The 12,082-nt window shown below is 31.4% G+C and overlaps 3 long non-coding RNA genes across 6 annotated transcripts in view; all 3 read left to right on the forward strand.

The window, feature by feature from the left end:
* Nucleotides 1-1,774: 1,774 nt before the first annotated feature.
* On the forward strand, nucleotides 1,775-6,943 carry LOC113800538 (uncharacterized). Of its 4 annotated transcripts, XR_011398349.1 has the most exons (12): nucleotides 1,779-2,046; nucleotides 2,172-2,246; nucleotides 2,789-2,843; nucleotides 2,942-3,012; nucleotides 3,134-3,242; nucleotides 3,379-3,463; nucleotides 4,050-4,133; nucleotides 4,512-4,613; nucleotides 5,364-5,436; nucleotides 6,154-6,205; nucleotides 6,654-6,758; nucleotides 6,871-6,943. It is a non-coding gene; the product is annotated as an uncharacterized lncRNA (long non-coding RNA). The 4 variants fall into 4 exon arrangements; XR_011398348.1 differs by having other exon boundaries at nucleotides 1,775-2,046; nucleotides 3,374-3,463; nucleotides 5,364-6,205; XR_011398350.1 differs by having other exon boundaries at nucleotides 1,775-2,046; nucleotides 2,794-2,843; nucleotides 5,364-6,205.
* Nucleotides 6,944-7,158: 215 nt separating this feature from the next.
* LOC138860591 (uncharacterized) lies at nucleotides 7,159-8,457 on the forward strand. Its single transcript, XR_011398346.1, has 3 exons — nucleotides 7,159-7,294; nucleotides 8,110-8,191; nucleotides 8,329-8,457. It is a non-coding gene; the product is annotated as an uncharacterized lncRNA (long non-coding RNA).
* Nucleotides 8,458-9,761: 1,304 nt separating this feature from the next.
* Nucleotides 9,762-12,082, forward strand: part of LOC113800508 (uncharacterized) — a 45,925-nt gene continuing 43,604 nt past the window's right edge. The window contains exons 1-5 of the long non-coding RNA XR_011398351.1: nucleotides 9,762-9,849; nucleotides 10,075-10,159; nucleotides 10,320-10,524; nucleotides 10,714-10,791; nucleotides 10,941-10,962. This is a non-coding gene — a long non-coding RNA (uncharacterized lncRNA). The remainder of the gene's footprint in view (nucleotides 9,850-10,074; nucleotides 10,160-10,319; nucleotides 10,525-10,713; nucleotides 10,792-10,940; nucleotides 10,963-12,082) is intronic.

A 12,082-nucleotide genomic window follows, 5' to 3' on the forward strand; every position in this document is an offset into this window, starting at 1 on the left:
TGTGTGAAAGAAATTACTTTTTTTTAAGACGAGGTGTGCACGTAATGCTTGAATATTTGAATTGAACAATGACAAGGCCAATGATTTGAGTTATTTCCAAAAATCAGTTTACTGTAATTTCTTAAATAGGCACAATTTCATCAAATAAATGCACACATGAAGACAAACAACAATGAATAAAAAAAATAGTATTGAGAAAGTCTGGGCAAGCATTCTAATTTCTTATTCAACATGGTATAACTAAAGTGTATTTCTAACTTTATACAAGTTTATATTTTTTTAGGAAAATAAGGTATCTAAAAAAAAAAAAATTAATTGTGCTAATGATGACAGCTGAATTGTAATGGTAAATAAATGATAATGTTTTTTTTATTTGCAATAGGAATACTGATGATGACACTGGCAATAATGGTAATAGTGCTGATATTGGAATTAAAGTTATGAGTTTAATGATGACAAAGGTGGTGGTATTGGTGGTATTGGTTAGGGTGGTGGTGGTGGTAGTTGTATTAGTGGTGATGGTATTGGTGTTGGTTTTGGTGATAGAAAAACTGTTGTAAATGGCAGAGAAGCAAAATTCATCTTCATTTGAGAAAAATATTGAATGCAAACCTGTTTTAATAATCTAAAAGTAACCAAATGACTGAGAATGATGATTATTATAAATCTACTAAATCAAAAAAAAATTAAGTTTAAGAGGTTGGCCAACCTTTTTATACCAAGACTCAATTTGTCTCAATTTGGCCCAATTTGTCTTTTGGCTATATTTATGTAGTGTAATAATCCAAAAGTGCTGATTTAAGAAATCATATTGTATAGTCCTGTAGTATCCAGATTTTTGTAAGTACCTAAAAATTTGCCTGAGAAGTGCATTGCACAAAGGAGCATAATTCAAGGTTTGTCGCAGTCACCAAGGGAATGAGCGCCCAGGTACACCTATGTGGAATTTTGCTTGTTGAAATTGTGTGTATGGCATTTGATTATGGACATTGTGCATAGAATTGAGTTTGAGAATGTTCAAGGAACACTTTTATACCAATATCTCTCTCTCTTCTCTTTCTCTCTCTCTCGTTCTGTTTCTCTCTCTCTCTCTCTCTCTCTCTCTCTCTTTCTTTCTTTCTTTCTGTCTCTCTCTCTCTCTCTCTCTCTCTCTCTCTCTCTCTCTTTCTTTCTGTATTCAAAACTCAAAATCAGTATTCAAAAATAATCTCCATGTTCATGGGTTTTCTTAGGGCTTGTTGTAAACCAAGCTATGTAGACATGTATGTATATATAATGCATTTCCATTGTAAAATCTAAACAGTCCAGCTTCTCCAGTGAAAAAAGCACAGGACACAAGGTGGGCCTCTAGCAGTGCATTTTAGTTTTGTTTATAGGTATGTATGGCCACTGTTTAAACAAAGAGCACAAGGTGTTGCTGAAACTGTGAAAGACTCCAAAATGTTGGATAAAAAAATTGTTGCTTGACTAAACAAACACAATTGAAGTGTTGATGATTTCACAAAGCAATAATTTTTCACAGCAGCATCAGTTTTAACATTCAATATTGCTCTCCTATTAATGTAAGCATTTTAATCATTATAAGTGTTGTGATTATGTCGTACCCAGATTTTTAAATCATTATTATTGAAATTACGAATAGTGTTCCAGTCAGAAAATAAGCAATGTATTATTATTAAAGTTATTTTTTCTTAGAAATGTGTGCTGGTACTTGATGGCATACTGAAAAATATATGTTTTACATGATTTGTTAAGGATGCAGTCCAGTAACAGATTAGATTTTGTATTCCAGATCCCCAGGATATGCATGAATTTTATTTGTAAGGAAAAATATATACTTTTTGATTTTTCATTTATTTTAATTTTTGCTCTTTTGTTGCCTGTATTAACTAATGAGAATGGGTCTGTTTTGCTTTGAACCATCCACCACAAACATGGACAATGTTCGAGATGTGGGCACATACTAGTCCCCACAAACCAGTTCCAGGGGGATGTTAAGTGATGTGGCAAACCCTTGCAAATCACTTTTGTGAAGATTCGCTGAAGGTACTCTTGAATAAATTTTTATTTTTTATTGAAATAGTGTAATTGAAAATGTGATTGAGAATCCAATATTTGTAATTGTAATGATCACAATGGACCACTATATCAATGAATTTCCATCTGTAGAGGGATGGAGACCTGAAAGATATATCAACACACAACTGCAGAGCAACCCAAGAGATGGATCATTTTCTTTTGCATAGGTAAAGTGGCCAAGGAATACATATCTATGCATATATATAATAGATATTTATACATTATATATCTTTAGAACACTAATCCATGTTGCAGCATAATATAAAATATATGGAAGGAGCAAGAATATATTTACAGAAGTAAAATTGATTATCAGATAAAGTGTTGAGTTATAATCTATGAACTTGGGAATTATTAATATCATGGACCAATTTTATTAATATAAGTTATATAAAAGCAACTAGACTAAGGTGTGGTTTTATTGTAGAAGTGCAGATTATTCTAGCTAATTGAAGACAAGTATTAAAGCAGATATTTCTCCTAGTTGTTAGCCAAAGTTGACTAACCTGGTTTGTGAACTTGTGTGGACTGGGTTTCTTCTGTTTCTGTAGTATTAATCGCTACTCCTATACAACTCAACATATTTTGTTATTGATTGAAGCTAAGTCCTTGTATGGTATATTTTTATTGATATGAATATAACTGATACAGTGGGTATTTATAACATCAAATTTTGAAGTGAAGAATTAATGAAATATATATTTTTTAGACTAGTAGGGGAAGTGGAGAGCAGCAAGAGGGACATATGAATTTCTATTGATAATGTAAGTATTTCAGATAGATTTTCTGAATCCTGGAAAAGTGGTGCATGATCTCTAAATTGTATAAGCTGTTATTTATAAGTAAATTGTATCTCTACCAGGCAGTGAGAATTGTAGGATGTAAAGGAATTCAAGGAGTAAGAATGATAGAATTATACATTGTGTAATATAGGTAAGTAAAAACTTCAATTTTCTTAATTATTGTTGTTGACTGTTAAGAAATGTCAAGAAGAAAGTGAAAAATGAGTCATTGTATTTGGATTACATAAGATTGTATTAAAAATGTCTTGCAGATGAGTTTGGTAGAGACAAACGAGGTTGAAGGTGGCGCTAATGCATGGAAAGTAAATAATCTGTAAGGCTGTTTGCAAAGGACTGAGTTGAGTTCTGCAAAGGTAGCAGGTTTGTATTGTGTATTTTTGTAACTTTGGTGGTTTATGAAGTTCATAATTTGGTGTATGATAAATAAATTGAATGATAGAATATAAAAAGTAAGAAAGTGAGCACTATTTTTTTATCTATTATTCTATCAGAACAGGGACAGATGCATGGAGACCCACATGAAATAAAAACAGGGCTGCCTGGCAGAGGAGGAAGTGTATAGCTTTACATTTCTCGCACAGGTAAAAATTATTAGAGCACAAATAAAAGCTGACAGTCATAGAAAGAGAATACATATGATTTTTAGTGTATATAAGACCCTCCTTTTGAATGTGAAAAGTTGGAGAAATCATCAAGAATGTTAGCCAGAAGGATGTGTATATCAGTTCATGAGCACCATTCTTGTGTGGCAATCTGGCAGTGCATTTTAACTAAAGAGTGAGCACCAGTTCTTTGTAAGCGTAGCAACAGCCGTTTTCCCTTTTTAGGACTATATATAAACAAGAAATGTTTAATACTGACATACACCTAGATATGTAATTAACATTCTATATGTGAACTATACTTAGTCAGTAAATGTTTACTTACAATGTATCCAAGATCTTGAAGTCTCTATTACTCTTAAGACAACACAAATACAGCAGGTACAGAACATATTTCATGTGTATTCACATGTAGATATAATAAGAGTAGATTGTTTGATAGGCACAAATTTGAAATTAATATTGTGATCCATATGTCTATACAGATAAAAAAAATACATTTTTTGTAGAAATTATAGGTGTATAAATACCATTGTTTTGAGTAAAAAGCTTTTTCTCCTGTCAGAGTTGGAGGGAAATGGGAAGTCCAAGGAGTGAAAGCCACACTGCAGCAAGAGAGGAAAGATTGCTTGTCTCTTTCCTTAAACAGGTAAAGAAAATTGCTTAAATTACCTTTTGTGGCCCTGTTTGGCTGTTAGACCAAATGTCACATTCCAGTCAATAAATGTTATTTTGTTTACATATGAGGAAGAATGAGACATAAAATATATTTTTTTTTGTAGCAAAAACAGAATCTGTGAAGATTAGTGACAAAGAAAGAATTGTAGGTATGATACAGGTGTATGATACTTTCTTCAAAGGAACTTGATTGATGTTAAGAATGTGAAATGTAGTTCTTAATATAATGTATACTTCAATAGTTGTGACAAAGAGCAAGCATCCTAACAGCATTAAGGAAATGTATTTTATACTTAAATATGGGCCTATGATCTGAATAATTTATGAATGAAGGTAAATTATTTTTTAGACAAGTAGGTAGCATATGCTGAAGGAGCCTAGTCCATCTTCAAGGACGAACAGCGACTGGAGATGAAGGGATAACCTGTGGCCCCATTTTGCTATTCCATAAGTAAGTATGGCAAAGTACAAAAATATAGAAAATATGTATTATTTTGTAAGGAGGTATCACTGATATTTGGTATAATTTGATTCTAAGACAAAGCAATACAGTGAAGAGGAATGAGTAAAGGCAGTGGAGGAATTGAAATGCAGCAGTGGAAGTACAGTGAAACTGCTTTTATGTAATTGAGATCCTAATATGAAATTATTATTTTTTTTTTTTGTAAAGTAATGCATTAGCAATTTACTCGTAGAAAAGTTAAGTTATGGTATGATTTGTAAATGTGAACTGTATAAAGTTAAACCTTTCAAGAGGTTCCAGTACAATACATTGCAAGCTTAATATCTTATAAATCCATCTTTGTCAAATGAACAAATATTTAAACTAAAGTTCTTAGGGGGAATATTATGAATATTGCAAAATTGAAATTACAATTGAAGTGCCACGATACATTACTTTTTAAGTATTATCAATATATTAGGACCTTGTTTAATGTAATTGATGAACCTTGTAAAGATGATTCAATATCATGCATACTTGAGGAATTAATGACATGCTTTGCCCCTTTTTAACTGGTAAAGATATATAAACAATCTTTTAGTAGGATACACATTTCTGCATATCGAGTCCTTAGGTCATTTTCATATGCAAAGAAAATTTTTAAATGAACCTTGACATGAAGCATTTAGCTAGATAAGTGTGTGAAACGATAAATCACATTAATGATTGAGTACTTCAACCAAGGCAGTGCTTTGACAGATGCAGTGACAAATAAAGTGAAGGAAAGAGATCCAGTGCTGGAAAGGCAAGAAATAAATTCCAGTGGAGGGAGGTAAGTAGAAAGTATGAAGCTTAAAAATGTTTATATGAAATACTATGAAAGTGAAACTTTGGTGATTATAAAATGAATGATGTGAAATGAAAAAACTTGTAGGTTATACTTTCTTCCTGGATTCAAGTAATAAAAGTGAAAATTCTGATTTTCAGATTATTATTGGTATTGTTCTCTCTTGACTTCCAATAGCTCAAATGCTTTTCTGATTGAGAGAAGGTGATTAGTAAAATGGATAAAGCAATGGAATGTTTAATCAATATTTATTATTTCAGAACAATATTGTGGCTTTACATGGGAAAGTGTAATGATATCCTTTTTGTATGAATTTTGTTCTCTGAACAGTTGATTAATTAGCAGACAGATTAAAATTAATTATTGATATGATTGACTTTGCAGTGTTTTTTTTTCTACAGTGAGGGTTTTAGCAAGATATTAAGTTGTATATATGGCTGGTTATCTGATATGACTTTCTTATAATAATTAAAGTTATATATTAACAAAAGTAAAAATGTTGCTCTACAAACTTTGCATTTAAGTGTCTTTAATACAATATGGTATAGTTGACTTTTAATAGCTGGATATGACACTGGTTCACATGACTTGACATCCTCACAGAGCTGTTTTCTTGATGCATGTCAGGAAGCAGATCCCGATGTCTTGTGGATGTAAAGATGAGGGCAAATTTTATTTCATAATTTTCTCCTGTCTTCTAAGGAGGGGATCTACAGTTGATTTAGCCCATCTGTGTATGTGGTGTTTGACCCAAGTATGTGTAATGCTCTTTTTTGAAGTATTTTCAATATAATTGTGGTAAGCAGTGAAATGTTTAATTGTATTTCATATGTGGATACATGTGATGTCATGACCTTGTATTGTATGGTATTGATAATCTTTATTCTGTGTTTTACATTATGGTTATGCATTTAATATTGATGTGAATACACTTCATTTTCAGATTTATATGATTAGAAATGTATTGTTGTAGCATTACTAACTGTATTTGCATGAACTCCCAAGTATAATAGTTTGTGATAGTTTAGTAGGTGATTGAATAACCTTATTATATTAATCTTTACTAAACTGTACTAAACTTTACTAAAATGTTGGAAATTTAGTATTTTAACCCTACCTCCACCCCCCCCCTCCATGCCCCGTTAACTATGGCTGTTTTGCATTTGACCCAATTTCTTAATACATGATTATTCCCTTTGCAGAAAGATTTGCTGTTGAATACAAAATATGAATAAATTAATAGAATTCATATTTTGTAGATTTAATAGCAGAGCTACAAAGTGACATTAGTCTATTCTTTAAATAAGGTGAGTATGAATATTCTGAATCTCTGAATAGTTGTCTGGTCTGTATTGCATTGATCTGTAAGGTATCTGCTACATAATTTATAAAGATAAAATATAAATTTTTATGTTTCAGAAATCATAGGTGTTGGCTGTGAAGAGGGTATGGAGTAAAAATGTCATAATTATATATGTAACAAGTGCAGTTAATATATATAATCTTTATTATTATTATATAATGATTTTTATTATTATTATATAACCGATTGGCTGGACATGTAAATAGGTAAGAAAAGTCTTCAGATATGTGACTGTATTTTGATTACAGATACTGGACTTGGGTTGAGGATGATGCTAATCCATAGAAGATAAATGGTAAATCTTCATTTAGAAGTTTTGTAATTTGTTTATATCAATTTTAAGTAGTCCATGAACACTGTATAATTATTTTTTTTTATTAATAGAATGTATGATCATTATGCAAGACTTCCGGAAAGGCTGTTTACAAGTCTGGGTAAGAAAGAAGAGAAGGAATGTCTACTGTGCCCTGCATGAGACAGGTTAGTTAATTTTTCTAGAACTGCAGTGAATTAGTAGACTTATTTTTGTTTACTTTGTTAAAAAGAATTACTAGATTTAATTGTGAGAGAAAGTTAGTCCTGTATCCAAGGGTTGCAATGAGTATCAAACGTGATTGTGTTATCACTATTTTGCATTAAAGTATAAGAATATAAGCCCTATTAGAAAAAAAAAAAAAAAAAAAATAGAGCCTAATGAAACTGCCATTTGTATCTTTAATATTTAAAATATAAGATTGGAAATGAAATTTATTACTAATAGTAAAAAAAACAAAAAAAACATGATATAAATGTTGATTTGCTATATTATACTTTTAATTTGCATATTATTTACTGATTTAAAAATGAATGTAAGATATATGTATATATAGTTTCTACAGATCTTTTGTTGATAAATTTGTGTGACCGGCTTTGATTGTATCATTGAAAATTAGAAGAAAAGAAAAAGTATTTGAAAATCCATATTTTTGCTTTCATATTTCCCACAGCCCCCTCTCCCAGATTATTATTGGTAATATTCAATGTTTCTTATTTGTAATTCATTATCCTTTTTGAGAACAGGTGTTATTTTTACCTTTTTCTTGGGTAAAACCTCCATAAAAGTAATTATAATTTGACTATGATTTAAAGTACAAGTCCTTTCTTTTGAATGATGGGAAATAAAATAAGTTATAAATACACCACAGTGAATATTGATAAACTTGCTTGTTTCAAGCTTTCCAAATACCTTTATTCAAAATCAGCTTTTTCCATGTGTAATTGTGGGAAATCTATTAAATTTAGTTGCAATTCAACAGGTTGAAAGCTATGAAAAGTGTTCATTCCATATGCCGGCAATTTCACTAGAAACAAAATGGGAGAATTTGTGTTCTTACACAGGTAAATATAGTGAAAAGTTGTTTGTTAATAGCTAATGAAAGAAAAAATTGTAATCTTAAAAGAATGTTTGCTAGAATGACATATTTAAACTCTATAAAGTAGTCACACACTTTTTTTTTTTTCTTCCTTCTCCCAAGGCTGAAGGAGAAAAGGAAAGGGCTGAGTCTTTGGAGTGGCGGCCATACTACAGGTGGAGTGAAGGGGGAACAGGATTACTTGATTTCCTTTTAACAGATAAATATGAATAAATGCAATTTGATAATGTATTGTGACCTTCTTTTCACATTTAAGTATAGCAAATGAAAGGCCTTAATTGTGAAGATAACAGTATTGTGCTTCACTCTACCCAAAGGTTTAAGTGGTAATTTGATTTAACAAATAGTTGTTAAGACAAGGCAGCACTTTCACAGGTAAAAATATGGAGGGGCAAAGAAGCAACAGGAATGTAAAATTGTATAAAAGATAACCATCTGATTTGTATTAATGTGATTGAATCTTGCAAGGAAGATGTGAATAAGGCATAAAATTCTAATTTAAAGATTTGACAAATGTTACATCTGAACATGCTTACAAAGATGTATTATGGTAATACTTTCTTATATTTTTATAAATTATTGCATAGTCTTTGTAACCCCCACTCCTATGTACCAGTAGATGTGGCTGTATTATCAGCCTGGAATATGAGTGTATGCATATACCCTGTGATAGTAGTGATTACTTATCATTGAAATTAAGATGAGGGAATAATTAGCAGAATTTATATTATAGATTTGTGAGTGCAGAGCCATAAAATGGACATTGTTGTCTTAATCTTTAACAAATAAATTTCTTTATTGTCTATGGTATGATAATTATTGAAATGCATACCAGTCAAGTAAATATATATATTTTTATTTAATACTCTTTCATACAACAAATAGTGTATGACTGACTGAAGGGATTCATGGAGTGAGAAGGCAAATGTACATGATGTAATAAGTGGAAGTAAGTGCAAGTAAGAGTCATTGTTTTCTGTTGTGTAATTGACTGACAAGCTATGTCAGTTTTGAAAGAAATTAAATATTTGACTATTTTAAAAATATAAATTGTTGGTAAATGATATTTTCTTCCAGATGAGTATATTGATAGGCAACAGAGGTATAGTGCTACAGTATGGCAGATAGAATGTAAATAATGAAATGATTAAATTTGGTTGTCATTTCAAGATATATTTATCCTTGAATAAATTAATGAAACGTGTGGATTATATCTAACAATTAATTAACAGATTGAAGGCCCTAAGAAGTCTACCGCTGCTATAATACATGATTCTTCAAGTTACAGAACAGGACATGGCTTTTTCTTTCACAGGTGAATAATTTAAACTGTAGTTGATTGTTAGTGCCAAATTAGTTAAAGCACCAAAACTAATTAGCCAAAATTAGATATTTTAAGAAGTAGCTTGATAAAAGAAAATGGTTTAGTTTGCACCTCCACTAAATCCCTTACATAAAGATTATAAGCCTTTTCTTATTTCTTGCATATTTAATGAAGGTATTCCTGCTGGCAGGCCTGGAGGAACAGAAGAGGGAAAAAAAAAAAAAAAATGGAGTATCAGCCACACTGCAATTAAACAGGAGGATAGGATGCGGGATTGGCAAAGTGTTGTTTCCAGCAAGGTAATATAATTACATGCAATTTAAAATTTTATCAGATATGCCAGTTAGACAAAAATTAACATAAGAAATCTTTTGAATATTGTTTGTTTAGGTAATTATTATCCATGCATTGAATGAAAGGGCAGAGGAAGAGTAAGAATGTTGAGTTATATTAAAGGCCAATACAGGTTGTTACCACTTGTATTGGTTTCTCTTAAACTTATAAAAAAAACATTTAATTGACAGATTCAGAGGAAAATGATACTGGAGAAAGAAATGCAGATGGCATGATAACGGTGCAAATGACTTCATTGAAAGAGCTTGCTAGAAGGTAATAATCTAAAAATGTGTGTTTAAGAAATATATATTTTTTTATATATGCTAATATTGGTATAATGTAGAAGCATGCCAAAGAATATGGTAGTTGAAATTAACATTTGAATGTAGAATCAATTAAAGAATGTATTTAATGGAATTTGATATTTTTTCAGAGACGATGGAGGCTTGGAGGTCAAGGCCATCTTCAAGGGCAAATAATGAGGGACGACAGACAAATAACCATGGGCTTGCAGTGCCATTTAAAGATGAGTTATACAAAGTTTCCTGGATTTATTTTATAACTCTCCAAGATGGCAAACTGATATCTGATTTGGAGTACTATATTCTAAGACAAGGCAGTACTCAGACAATATAGAGGTATGTGTGAATGCATTGGAGGAACGGAAATGCAATAGTTGTACTAGTAGTAGTACAATGCAGATTGATAGTTTTCAAATAGATGTTTTAGACTTTCAAAATATAATGCTGAAAATAGGATACCAAAGTGGTAATTATAATTTGCCAAATCTTGTCCCAGTATGAGAAAGACCTCTTTTGCTTTTACAGATGGATGGCAGATGTAGTTAGTATCCTGAGAACCAAAGCCGTGGAAGTGTGTGTGCTTTTTATGAAGATGAAAAGAAGGTAAGCTAGTGTTATTAAATACCTACTTTTATTTGCTCATATATATAAAAAGAGGATAGTTTAGGGATATCATTTAAAGTGTTCAAAGCATTGCCTTCAATTAATTATTATGTTTAATGTGAATATTAATATGCTAAATATTTTTCCAGACAGTGGGCAGTCAGCCACAAGGTGCCAGCTGCTAAATGGGATTTGAATTGGATGATGGCCTCCCAGTTTCACAGGTAAGGTTTTCTAGATGTTTTAAATTGAGGATGTGAAAGCAAGTGGAAAAAGATGAATGTGAATATTTATTTTGTGTTGTAATTGAAAAAGTCCTCTGTACATCAAAACCCATCCCAACATGGGAGTAACATTTTGCTGCAAAAAACATGGAAAAGGAAACAATCTTTACTCAGTGGAAAGTGTATTGTGATTTATAGAAAAATTGTTGATAGACATAAAATATTTTAAAATGCATATACTTTTTTAATTCAAATGTGTTTAATTTTTTATATAAAAGGAAACTCGGTCAATATGTTAGTTTTATACAAATTTTATTTTCTACTAGGTAAAGAATGTTGGAAAGGGAGGGAGGGAGAGGAGGAATATGAACCTGTAACAGCTGAGTTGTTAGTCTTGTACTCTGGATACATGTACACACAATATGGCATCCAAAACAGACTAGCTTATTCCCTTCATTTATTTAGTTGTATTTTTACCATTTAAAAACTTGTGTTTATACATTGATGTGACAGAATGGCACAGGAAAGTTTTATTCATGGGAAGGTGGGGTGATGAGTGTTTGCGCCACACTCCTCCAAGACCCCACTGGTGCCATGATAATGAAGATATCAATGGATTGTATATTTCATTAGAACATGCATGTTAACATGTTGACATAGTATTATGATGAAATGTGTTATTTTTCACGAATTTTTATGAATTGTTATACTACATATCCATTCCAAAGTTAATCTTTTGTTATAAACACTAAGGAAAGTAGGGAAACATTTTTGTCACCAAAGAGTCTATATGGCTTCATCTTTGTTAAACAATAGCTTTAAAGCTTAAATAAAACGTTGGGCATATGCATACATGTCATTGTTTGTTTGTGTCATTAGGTTTGTGAAGATTGGGGTGTGTAGCTGGTGAATTAAAGGGGTTTTGGCCTGAGGCTTTATTGGTGTGACCCTATGGCAATGGATTGGTATCCACCATAGGCTGGTGTCAATCATCTCTTTAAAGAGCTTTTGGGTGTGGGTGTGAGTGCCCACAGGTATGGCTGATGTGCTTGAGATTGCCGGGAGAG

This window comes from Penaeus vannamei, chromosome 42 (genome assembly GCF_042767895.1).
Source record: "Penaeus vannamei isolate JL-2024 chromosome 42, ASM4276789v1, whole genome shotgun sequence".
In the NCBI taxonomy this organism is placed as follows: Eukaryota; Metazoa; Arthropoda; class Malacostraca; order Decapoda; family Penaeidae; genus Penaeus; species Penaeus vannamei.